The 13,241-nt window shown below is 42.7% G+C and overlaps 1 protein-coding gene across 1 annotated transcript in view; it reads right to left on the bottom strand.

Annotated features, from left to right (window-relative positions):
- Positions 1-13,241, bottom strand: part of ANAPC1 (anaphase promoting complex subunit 1) — a 2,053,226-nt gene that overhangs the window by 1,810,645 nt on the left and 229,340 nt on the right. The gene's annotated exons all lie outside the window — the stretch shown is intronic.

Raw genomic sequence — 13,241 nt, 5'->3', positions numbered from 1 at the left:
TCGGCCAAGGCTAAACCACGGCGCGAGCGCCTTGACGTTCCTTTCTTTATGCGTGCCTCTTTTTAAGTCTTGTATCCCCCATTCCTCCAATGCCCCTCCATTTTAGACTTTTCCTTATCCATTGGCCTTTCCCCCCCATTTTTCAGCCTGGCTCTTTCTCGCCTTTTCTCCTCTTCGAGTAGTTTTATGTCACACTCTCTCTCTCCCTCTCTCCGTCTCTCTTGCTCACAGGGACAGTGGACCCCACCTACGACCGCTTGGAGGCTACTTAATTATGGTGCACTTATTGGAAAGCCTGTGACGTGGGGTGACGTCACAGTTAATGGAATCCGCCCAGTCACTCCAAAGTTACTTAGCGACGCTAGAGGTGTACGTTCTGGACGCTTTACCTTTCATTTGACAATTCGCCGTTTTAGATATGCCCCCTCCCTGCCCCAGACAAAAGATATGAGCGTGCCTATTAAAAAGGGGCGTCCATGAAAATGAATAAACCATTGGAACCGCAAGTGTAAGAAAGTGTACGCTTTAGACGATCAAGGTTCCTTTCTCTACCTGAACAAGATAGAGAACTCCTGCAAACGTGCAATATGTACTTTAATACCTGGGCCAGACTCTAGACATGATAGTACTACGAAATATACTAGGAATTTAGTACGCAGTAACACACGCAATAGCTTTGGCTTTTGCCCATGTATGACATTCGTCATGCATTGCTAGATTATACCGAGTCACCCAATTTGTCAACTACTGCCATTTGCTCCAATGATACCATCATTTGACAGATATTGACATGACCTGCTCAGATTCTTACACAACTGAAATTTGTCAAATCAAACTGAGTATTCATATCAAAAGCCACACGCCCACACCATTACTATGCATTACCAGCAGAAAACCCCAGGTACTCGCACCATGGGCAGGTATGACACCAAAACCCCATGTACACTTGCTATTACAATTACTAGCACCATATGCCAGACACTGATAGTAAACATTCGGAGGAGGAGGTGCGGGGGTGGGATATTTGGGCGTGTCTAACGGACATCTTTATTGTATCGTACTGTTGGATCTTTTGTTTTGTTTGTTGATTTTGGTTGTTGACTGGAGAAGCGGAAAACAAAACGGTTTCACCAAAAAACAAGTGATAGTAAGCTGCTTGACATTAGTTGAGTGAATCACATGAATAGGGATATTTCTGTCCTTTATAAAAAAGATATTGATTAGCCGTCTATCAAGGACTGCATGGTCTAGACAGCCTATTTTGAACTATCTTTTTGTCACATGCATGAGCCAATGCAGGGATCGTCTTCATGTCTTGATCATGCAGGCATTCCCCAACAGAAGCATAAAAAGGCATTTTGGGCTACTCCAAGTCATTACAGGAGTTGGACAGGCCGAGAACCTAAGTCTAACCTGTAGTCCCCAAGAGCTCAAACTACTAAGCCCATTCTCCCTGGAACAATATTTTGCTCTGTGGAGCTGAAAGAACACAAGCCCAATAACCTTGTTGACTCGTGAGGTGAATTCTGTCATACACCAGCCTATGTTAAAGCATTGCTGTCCAGATTTGACAAGCATATGTTATAAGAGCTGTATCATATTAATTTATTTATTGGGTATTTATAAAGCACCTTTACAGCCAAATGGTGTTTCAAGGCACATCAAGATAAGGGGGGGCAGGGGGTAACGTTCCAACTAGGTCGTGAGACAATTCAGACCGCGCAAGTGCAGTAACAGAAAGGAGGGGGGGGGGGGGACAGGGTAATGCTCCGGCGGGAGAGAGGAGAAGAGTATATTAAATGTAAGTGAATAGGTTCACTTGCACCTTTGAGGAGGGTGCACAAGGGAGTGCTTGAGAAGCAGGAAGAAGCCAGTGTTAAGGAATGATTGCAGAATCCGCAAAGGAAGGAGCAACCGAGGCAATGTTGTCCTTGAAAGTTCTGCAAGAGCAGGGTAACACCTGTATGGATGAGACTCACAGAGTTGAGCCATCCAGAGGCCTCACCAGGTTATGTGGGAGAGAAGAGGAGAGAAGGACAGGAGGGAAGAGGGAGGCCTGAGAGTGGGTGAGGGAGAAGCACAAAGCCAACTTCAACACAACAGCAATGCAACCATCTAGATTCAAGTGTGAAGGATAAAGTGAAAAAGGCTAGGTTTCAACCTACAGCATAAAAGCAAAAACACCTAGATGCAAGTCCCCCCCCTTAGCTGCCCCCTCACCAACCCCCATGTTCAAAATGTAAGCCTTGTCCAGTTCTGCAATCTTTAATGTATTTCAGCACTGGACAGCTCCCTCCAACTTCTGGTGTTTATTGGGGGGGGGGGGTCTCCCCCTAACCCGCTCCTCAACCCCCAGGGGTCCTCCCCTCTAACCCCCAACCCCCATTTTAAAAAATTAACCCTATCCTCAACCCAATTGAATTTCCAACCCAAACATGCATCTATTTTAATGTTCGAGTTGGAAATCCATCGAATTTCATTCAATGAATATGCATTTCGATGGAAAAGCATTTCCATTAATGAATTTCGATGGCTAATGATTCGATGGAAATTATTTTGATGGAAATACTACATGCCAGCAAAAACATCAACATACGAGTTACCTGGATAGGGCCTAAGTGCCAGATAAGGACAACATACAAGTGTGGGCAAAGTAAAGCAGGCTAAAGCATTGGTAAAAGGAGTAAGAGGTGGGACAGTTTAATAGGGAGCAGTAATGGCTTTTCCCCCTGCACGCACCATTCTTACCTTCTCAGTCGCCGCTGGTTGAGGGCTGCGCCGCATGCTCCACCGGTAAACACAGGCAAACACAGTCTGCAGCTGCTACTGCAGGAGCTGCCCTTAGACTCAGGGCCCATCGCCGAAGAGGGCTGTACGGGCAGGGGGTGCCCTCTAGGGATGACTTGGAAGGATCACAAGGCCAATCAGGGCAGAGTGGGTAGGAGACAGCAATAAGGGCTAACACGGAAGAAGGCACAGGCAAGGAAGGGGCAGAGTACAGAGCGCAGAGGCGCAGCTAGATGAAATGAAAATCCAAATGCCCAGAAAACAGGCACAGCAGCACTGCACACACATTCACCTCCAGATGGCAAGATGAAAAGAGTGGCAAAAAAGGAACGCAGGGCCCAGACCCTCATTTCACCAAGATGGAGCTGGCCATATACTGCAGCCATCGCCATCGTAGTGGTTTTACGGTGCCAGAACCTTGTTTGAGAAGGGGCGTATTGTGACCACAACAATGTTAGACCTTAGTCTGGACAGAAAAGAAGGAGCACATGCCCAATTACTCACAACTATTGCCACATTTTCCAACAAAAGCCCAGGCACTCGCCCCCCACGGCCAGATTTTTCAAACTAAAACATTTTCCAACAAAAGCCCAGGCACTCGCCCCCCACGGCCAGATTTTTCAAACTAAAACCTAGTCGATCACAAACAAAACAGTGTATACATACTTCTAAACCGGCCGACTTCTAAAAACCAAAGTGAAGGTTACATTTTTTTGACATTTTGAAAAAATAAATTTCAAAGCACATTGGGCAAGCATGGTCAGTCAGAACTAAACAGAAATTAAGGAGCAACTCCAAGGACATTTTGAGATGCTCACATTGATTTTTTGGTATATCTTGTGGCAATGCTGCACACATTTAGCCAGCTGCATGATTAAAGACCACTTACCAAGAGGTTCTTGCCAAGTGAATTTAGGAAAGCTAGTAGAAAAGGGAAATCGTAGAGTGCATTTGGCCACTAGACTTTATAAATTATTGCTAACGTAGCATTCCCAGATTCCTTGGTACCCTGGCTGTTCCCTCATTGCTAGTTTCCACTCTAGTCAGGTGATACATCATGGCTTCTTTCCATTATGTCCAGTTAGCACATCAAATGCACTCTGGTCGTATCCTCCCGTTACAATCTGCTGCGCCAGCGCCTCTCTCCCCATCATCTAGCTTCGCTGCTCTATATGCTTGGTTAATTGGAGTACAATTTACTAGTGCTCCCCACGTTAGCTAGTTGCTGTCAAAAAGCAATTTAGTTTGAAGTGCATGCTCTGCATGTCAGAGAAACGTAACTAATTAGGACAACTAGCATATTGCTAGTCATTACACAAAGTTAACACATTAAAGCCAGTATCCATGGAGCTCAATGAGGACACCTTGCCAGTTTCCATCATGTGAAGCTAAAATATAACTGGCTATTGGTTGTGATCGGTTTGCATATCCTCCACGGTTTTCATTATACAGTGCAAGCACACTATTCTCATTTTACCATTATGCCCACTTGCACAACATGGCCACATTTTATTTTTCTTAATGAGCACAGCATGGATGGTTTACATGTGGGAAACAGAAATGTGTGCACCCTGAAAAGCAGTTGCCAGCACACTCCCAGATGATCAATGAATGAATCCCATATCATTAAATTCAAGCTATGGTTGATTCAATTGCAGGGTTTAAAACAGAAATCTGTGGTCAATTTTTAGGATCCCCTCAACTTGCCTTTTCCTTCTTTTGAATTTGGATCACTGAATCATTTTTCTACTGAAGCACCATCCCCTACCATTGCAACATCACTCATGAGCAAGTGATTCTGGGTCGCCCATAAATATTCTGGGACGAGGGGTGCCAAGCACCCCATTTCTGCCATAGGGTGATTATATCACTCTACATTGGTTTCAGGGGGAGGCTGGTGGCAGCTATTGCTTAGCTTTGGCTTCAACAGGGCAGCAAGCCGATTTAGAGCATAGGTTGCCAAACGTACTTTTTTTGTAGCCACTGTGATGCCCATGTTTTTTTTTAAAAAAAATGTAAGTTCTTCTCTCAGCCATTTTGTTTTACACCTTCCCTTGTTCAGCGGGACCACAAGGCAGGCCTAGAATGGTTGTTCTGCCCACGTGGGCTCTTTGTGAGACCATCAAGGCAACCTCCATATTGTTTACTGGTTTAGGATCGATCTCTGACCCAGGGCTGGCCGGATCACATTGTGTAGGGGTGATCTGGGCCTCTTAATCTCGTATTGTTATTGATTGACTGGTTTAGGCCAGTCCCTGTAAGTGTAGGTATTTAAGAGGAGATCGTGTATATAAAGCTCAGTTCTGTACAGGAATTTCCAGAAGCAGAACCATGTTGGCTGGATTCTGGGCCCTTACTTTAACACCAATTTGAATCTCTGGCTCCTGGTCGTTCTTCTGTGGCCACTTTCGTAATCTTGCTTGCTCCACTTGTGTGCTGGGTCAGGCCTTCCGTGCTTAGACTGTCTCCAGGCCTTTTTCCAGCTGCTTCCTACCGTTTAAAGAAAAGGGTGTCCACCTTGGTGCTGGTCACTTTCGTCACCTGTAAGGTTGTTGAGACTCCAAACACCCACCTCATCTACTCTTCAGGGCTGTGATGGGTCACCCCCACAGTTTTCTCGTAGGGCCATCTGTTGGTGGGCACCGTTCCTTTGACATTTAAGCTGCTGAACCCTGCTTTGCAGAGTTCCCTCACCATTCTGGAGTTTTCTTCACTACTGCTTTTGCTTGAGGCTCTATTCTAAGAAATCTTTTTGTTCTTTTCGGTTAGTAGTGTCATCATTAGCCCAGGGAACAAGTCCTTGAGAAGTCATATCCAATAAACCCCCCCCTAAAAAAAAGAAGCCTTGTACTTAGCAGGTGGTTTAACCTTCCACGAAACGACTTTTGGTTAGCAAATGCAGTGAATAATTACATCTGGGTGGTGGGTTATTTGAGATGTTCCGCCCCGTGGTGTCTGTGGCTCAGGCACAAGACCATTCGTAGTATGTCTCAACCGCATTTCACGCCCCAAGCCCCCGCCCCACCACCCACCCCGCATTGGTTTACATTGGGCTTCTCCTGTTGTGCTGAATTGTCTTCTGGGGTTCCTGGTTCTCTAAGCTATCTCTGCAACGGTTTATTGTGGTATGCTGATTTTTCCATGGGATGTTTGTCACCAGTTGTGCACCTGTAAGGTTGAACTGGTTTGTGTCTGCCTTTTCCACATGTAAGCAGACTGCCTAATGACTTGGTCCAGTTGATTTCTATCGAAATATGAATTCACCCGAAACTCTTTTAAAGTGACTTTGTGGGTACTTACCTACCCATGTACATTTTTCCAGCATCCAGTTTGGGGCAAGTGTGTTTTAGGCTAGTCTAGAATTGAAACTATTACCTGTGATATTTAATGTATTTCTAAAGTCATGTCTTCCAATTCTGTAATTTTGAATGCATGTTTTACACCTTGTTTCCCTGAAGTGGGTTGACTTGGTCCAGGTAGCTAAACGGCAGCTTGCCTTCTTGTGGCCTCTGGCTGCATTTTAGATTTTTTTGCAACCACTGTAGAACCATCATTGAATTTGATGTGTGCATTTATTTTCTTAAATACTATGTACTAAAGGTCTAAAGATTCTGCGACTTTGTTAGTGTTGGCATTGGGATACGGGGTGGCTATTTTACTGTGTTGTAATGTTTGGTTCCCCTCTCTTCGCACCACTCGTTTTTATATTTAAAGTGCCTACCTGCTGGTAGTGGACGTACACCATAATATAGTAGGGTGCGGAGTGTTTGCGAAATTTACTGTTTTTTAAACTCTGCATCTTGTTACAGAAGCATGCAACTAAAATAAATCTATATAGGTTTAACTTAATGTGTATATTTGTCAGCACATCAGCTTGGTGTTTCTTTCCATGGTTAAGTCTGTGGAATATCTGTACCTTTGTGCCGGTCTACTTCCCCCGTCCTCCCTCCCCGTGAGTTGAGTCGGTGGGCTCTGCCACTAACATTTTAAGAGGTTTGCCTTTCCTTTTGGGCTGGGTGATATGCCCCACGGTAAGGTTAGTGATTGTACAGCCCTCAATAGAGGCCAGTACAAAAATGACTAACAGGGCCCCTTGCCTAAACACCCACCACACTGGTCCACCAGGGTACAACATTACAATCAGCAAAGTAAAATCTACGTGTACTGTATGTAGAGCAACAAATCTTCTGTTTTCATAGATCCACCACGCTGGGCAGACACTTTTGGATTTTGTATGCTCTAAGTGCGCCCAGCCCTGGGAGCCTTCTTCCATTATGGGCATGGGCGAACCCTGAACAGCAGTGTGGTGTCCTCGATTTGCCACAACTCTTAATTATAAAACTTGAAGATACAGTCAAGCGTGTGTTTACTCATGGCTGATGTCAGGGAAACAAAGCTCAGACAATCGATTTTGAAGAACAGCCAACCACAGCGACAGCTCATTCTCCGGTAACACAATAGATAAAAGAATTGACGGCCATATCCCCTCCTAACCACGGAGCAGCTATCTGCTCCCACCCCCAAGACTACAAACTAATTCACAGGAAACCGAATCCTAATGTAAGGCAGACGAAGGATAGCATTTACCATCTCTGGGAAGGCACCCTACTACCCCCTGGAAGTACAATCTCACTAAGGCTTTTGGAAATGTGGGTCAACTGGAATTTACCCACATGGCAGTAACTTTCTATTAACACATTCAAACGCACAAGCGTCCACTGTTCAAGTGTCCAGATGATCTAACACCCTTCAGTGCCCATGACTCGAAGAAGCAGTGTCAGCATGTTGAGTCCAAGCATTGAATGCCTACTGGCCTATTCTTTAGCATACCATGCTAACTAGGTTGCATAAGCAGTCCCAGCAACGTTAGCAGAAACTCTCATGTTGACATTTATAAATGCCAATCTAGCTCTATGTTATAATGTCCAAGCTAGAAGAAAATATATGAACAGATAGAAGAAACAAATAAGTAAGGAATGAGGAGAGCATGATCAATGAGACAAAAGTGAATAGTCTTTTACTCTCCCAATGGCTTGAGATCTGTATATAGCGCAGAGTAAGCACCGTTTTCTTCTCAATGTGTTTGTGTGAATAGTATTGGTGTGACCTCATGTCCTGAGAACCCTTCTTTTGTCTCATCACACATTGTTGACAATATAATCCAACTACGCTTTCTTTAGATAGCATGGAGATTTCAATAATTTCTCCACATTTTTTCCATTTGCTTGTTTCTACAGGACTGTGCGTTCGAGAACGGGTGAAGTGATCTGCTGTACGCATCACCAAATGAACTATTTGTAATATGGGTCGGCACCCTGGTCAGAATGCCAAGTAAATACATTTATTTTCAGGTTGCCTGCATTTATTATGCAACAAAATAACTGAAGATACGACTATTATCAGTGTAACCACCCTGCTGCTGGACAGGGTCCGTTAATTTCGTTTAATTTTTATTTGCGCTATTACCACACGACCGATTTGCCACACTTGAGTGGTGATTAGTTTTCTCTGAAATCTAATAACATTTATTTGATAATGTAGCACTCTGCTCCTTCAACAGAGGGATGTTACCATTTCCCTACGAGTGTGAGCCATTAAAACCCGTTACGTCCAGCCAAAGGCTTGCACACCTTCCTCAGTTCCACCCCCTGGGACCTATGTAGACGATGACTGGATGTAGCTGTTGTAATAATTACTGAGGCTTAATAAGTGATCAACCAAGTAATTTATTTAAAGGAAGTCCCCAACAGGCGACCTTCAACTTCCAGGGATCTTCTTGTATGGTTCTGAAAATAGGTTCCAGAACCATACAAGAAGTATGCTCTGAAAAGGAACACAACATAGTAACATTCTACATTATAACATCTCCTCCCCCACAATGTTATGAAGGAAGACATTTAACCAAAAACAATTTAACAACTATGTACACATGAACAAAAAAATATAGTAATAAGACCATAAAACTTTCACTTTTAAAAGTTCTTACTAAAAGGATACATAGATGTGCCAAAACCATCAAAAGTTCCAGTATGGCACATCCACACAGAATGTCTTGACAGATAATTTTGATTTCAGTAATAAATAAAATCTTTCTTGAATATGTGCACAATCCTCCTAGATCTTGAGGACACTTTAGACCTATTGTCGATCTCAGACAAATCTCCAGGTGACTTTCGATTGCTAAATTCCTCCACTGTGCCACCATCACTTGTCAGGGTAAAGTGCTCCCTAGCATCTCCTGACTGACTACGATTATCTATCGATGTTCCTGCTGTGTGGCTCCGAGTGGCATGCTCTTTCCAACAGTCTTTTTTCCTTGACAATATATAATCACAAGACCACTTGTTACCGTCTTCTAAAATCACTGATTTCTTTCACTCAACCACCCTTTATGGAGGTCGAAATCTTGACTCCCTTTTCATGACTCTCTTGGGTTCTTTTACTCTAACCCAATCTCCACTCGCAATATTACTCTCCCTTACATGCCTTTGTCCATCATAATATTTTTTGTATTCATCTTGTCTCCTCTTTACTTTGTTCAAAATTTCTTCCATATCAATATTTTTTCAAAGTCATCCAAGCAGGTCTGAGTCTGTTGGTGGCACCTCTTCCTCTCATCAAGGTGAACGGTTCTTCTTCCGTCACAGAATGTGGAGTTACTTTATACGTACTGAGTGCTTCCTTGAGTCTCTTTCCACGGCATATTATTAGCAATGGCTGATTGAAGGACTCCTTTTAGAAAGCAATTCATCATCTCCACTAAGCCGTTACCCAAAGGATGGTATAAAGCTGTTGCGCTGTATTTAATGGCCCGTTCTTTCAAAAACCGTTGTACCTCTTGTGACATGAATTGGGCTCCGTTTTCAGAAATCAATTCTTGCGGTTCACCCGCTGTACTGAATATTTCCTCCAAGAATTTCGTGACTTTCAAAGCAGATACAGATGCTTCAACTATACCACACTCCACCCATTTGGATGTGTAATCGACCAACACAATAAAGTATATTTTTTGTGGTTCCAATATCTCATATGGCCCAGCTAGATCAATGGCTAACTTTGTCTATACTGATTTGGGTACCTCAACGGGCTGCAATGGTGTTGTTCTGGTCAATTTTCCTTTATCAGCTACCGCGCATGCAGAACATTCTTTGACTAGTGCTTCCAATCCACTCCACATGTTGGGCCACCAATAAGCTTCTCTCACCCTTCTCTTCGTTAAACCTCTCCCTACATGACCTTCATAGGCAATTTCCATCATTCTCTCTCTCAAAGACACTGGAGGAATTATCTGATCTCCCTGATAAATACATACATTATCGCATGATATTTCATCCTTTATTTTCTCCCAAGATTTGACATCTCCATCGACATCTCTCCACCCACTTTCAACTGCTCTCCTCAAAAGTTCTTGTTCTGAATCGCGATGCATGGCCTCAATCCATTCTTTCTTCCCAAAACTGGAATGCACCTGGGGCATGATACAATCCATAGTATGTTCTCCTATTGTCTCACCCTTATCATAGTCTGAACCTCCATCATCACACGGAAGGCGAGAGAAGCAATCCGCCACTACATTAGCTCTTCCTGGAGTATATTTTATAGTTACATTGTACTGCATAATGATTAAGATCCACCTCCTCATGCGTGGGGACATCAAATGAGGGTTCTTTGAATTTGAGACATGTATGAGAGGCTTGTGATCTGTTTTGAGTTCAACAGGGATTCCCAAAATGAGTCGTTTGAAATGCTCTAGAATCCATTTGACACCAAGAGCCTCCTTCTCAATGGTTGAATAATTCCTTTCTGCTCCTTTCAAAGTCCTAGAAGCGAAAGCAATTGGGACCACACAACCATCTTGTACTTGTTCCAACACACCTCCCAGACCTACGTTACTTGCATCCACTGATATCATCGTCTTAACACTGGAAGCGAACATTTTCAGAGCAGGTGCTTTGTTAGTTAGTTTTTTGATTGTGTCAAATTCACTCTTGCATTCTTCAGACCAAACAAACTTTGTGCCTTTGCTCATCAGATCTCTCATCCTATTTGTTCTGTCTGCATAATGATCCACAAATTTGGAATAATATTCTGTGAGACCTAATAAACTCTGCAGCTGATCTTTGTTGACTAGATCAGGAATCTTGAGAATGGTATCCAATAGGGCTTCCTTTGGTTTTATTCCTTCAGCATTTATGAAATGACCTAAGTAGGTCACCTCTTTTTTTTTTATTTTGCATTTTTCAATTTTTAGAGTAAGGCCTCTCTGTTGTATAACTTGCAGTACACCTAACAGCTTTGCATCATGTTCTTCCTCTGACATGGCGGACACCAATATGTCGCCCTGAAAATAATGCACTCCTTGTAGTCCATTAAAAAGATGATGCATCAGTCTCTGAAAAACAGCGCCCGCTCACGCAAGACCAAACGGCATCCTTTTATATCTATATGCTCCCAAGGTTGTTACAAAAGATGTAAGGTGTCTAGATTCCTCTTCCAAAACAACCTGATGGTACGCAGAGGATAAATCTAATGTAGTCAAATTGTTTGCTGGACTCATGGTGGTAAGCATTTCTCCAATGTTGGGAAAAGGATGGCGTCTACCCAAATGTTGTTCGTATCACTTAGGTCAACACACATCTCCGTACTATAACAATTGGGGATAACCATTCGGAGCGTTCTATTGGCTCAATGATGCCCTGTGAACATAATTTCTCCAACTCCTTTTGTAGTGCTTCTCGGGTGCCAATCGGAATGTTCCTCACTTTATGCAATACTGGTTTTGCACCTCTTTTAAGTATGAAACAATGTTTGAAACCTTTGAGAACTCCAATGCTATCATTGAAGACTTTGGGAAAACTCTTGGCTAAATTTTCAGAAGAATCGCAACTATTGTCAGTTATGCCCAAAATAGGTATACTTTCATCAGGATGTATTCTGATTTTCAAAGATGCCTGTTCCCACCATCCAACTATTGAACAATCATTCTCAGCAACATAATTTACAATAGGTTTTTCTACCTTCTAAGTCCAAATGTACCCAAGTATAACCTATGATGTTGATTGGTCTCTTTCCATACCCTGTGGCCCTAACTTTAGTCATGTGCAAGTCTTCCATTCTTTTCTTTAGTACATTCAAGTATGTCTCTGTATCTACCATTGTATATGGAGAACCAGTATCCATCATGACTCGTAATGTTATGCCATTTATAGCCAGAGGCACCCATGGACCAACAGCTTCTTGGGTTGATCTTAGAACCAGTATTTGTACTTTCTCATCAAAAACATCCGTGATTGCCAACAAATTACTTGGCCACCATCTTCCTCCACAGCTCTTACACTTGTCATGGCACCTCTTCCATAACGATTGTTACCCCATGTTGCATTATAGTGTGAGTTGAATCTGCCTCTCCCTCTGACATTGCGACAGACCTTGCCAAAATGACCCAGTTGTCCACATTTGTAGCATTCAGCTGAAAGTGCTGGACATTCCTTTTCAATATTTGCATGTCCATACCATCCACATTTATAACATTTGTTTTGAGATCTTTGAAAAGTCTCTCTATCCTGTTTCGAACCTATACCAAAATCTGATTTGACTATTCTCTTCACAATATCTACTAAAGCTTCTTTATCATTATTATATCCACCATCACTGACGTCTTGAACTGATTTAATTTCAGCACATTCGGGTTTGTTTTGAACTTCCTTCATGCACTTTTCTCCCAGTTCTATTGACCTCGCTATTTCAACTGCTTGTTCCAATGTGGGGTTCTTTGCTTGCCACAGGCGCCGTTGAATCAGAGAATCCGGCACATGTAAAACAAGCTGGTCCCTCAAATATTCATCCGCTACTCCTGTGAAATCACATGTTGATATTAGACCTCTCAATGCAGCAACATAGGCATCAACAGTTTCACTTTTGTTTTGTTTCCTTGAATAGAACCTATAGCGTTCCAGTACACTATTTGTCTTATTCGCAAAATGTTTGTTCAATTTTAACAATGCAGTCTCATATTTCCTTGCACTGCTAGACAAGTCTCCAGATCCTTCCTCCATATCATTACAATCAGGTAATGTCCTAAATATTCTCAGACCCTCTGCACCTACACAATTGAGTAAAGTGGCTTCTTTCAAATCATTGTATTTAGCCCCTGAATTCGCTCTCAAATAGACTTGAAAATTGTCTAACCATTGTTCCCACGAGCAAACAGGATTTCCAGGCTGCGCCAAGAATTAGATTGGGGCTGCAATGTTCTGCATAGCTATATTGTTGTGAGGTGGTGAGCACAATAATATTAACTTCTTTTTTGTTTTATTTTGTTTAGATTGTATTGTTCATATTTTCTAATTGTGATTTCCCGCCATGCTGCTACTATACTTGTGCAGAATTGTTCTGAAACACCAATTACTTTATAGTTCCCTTTTATTACATATACACTTCATCATTTCTCCGTT

The sequence above is a fragment of the Ambystoma mexicanum genome, chromosome 4p, assembly GCF_040938575.1.
Source record: "Ambystoma mexicanum isolate Mex_15411 chromosome 4p, UKY_AmexF1_1, whole genome shotgun sequence".
Taxonomy (NCBI): Eukaryota; Metazoa; Chordata; class Amphibia; order Caudata; family Ambystomatidae; genus Ambystoma; species Ambystoma mexicanum.
The sequence above is the reverse complement of the archived record's forward strand: the minus strand, read 5'-3'. Positions and strand labels throughout refer to the sequence as shown.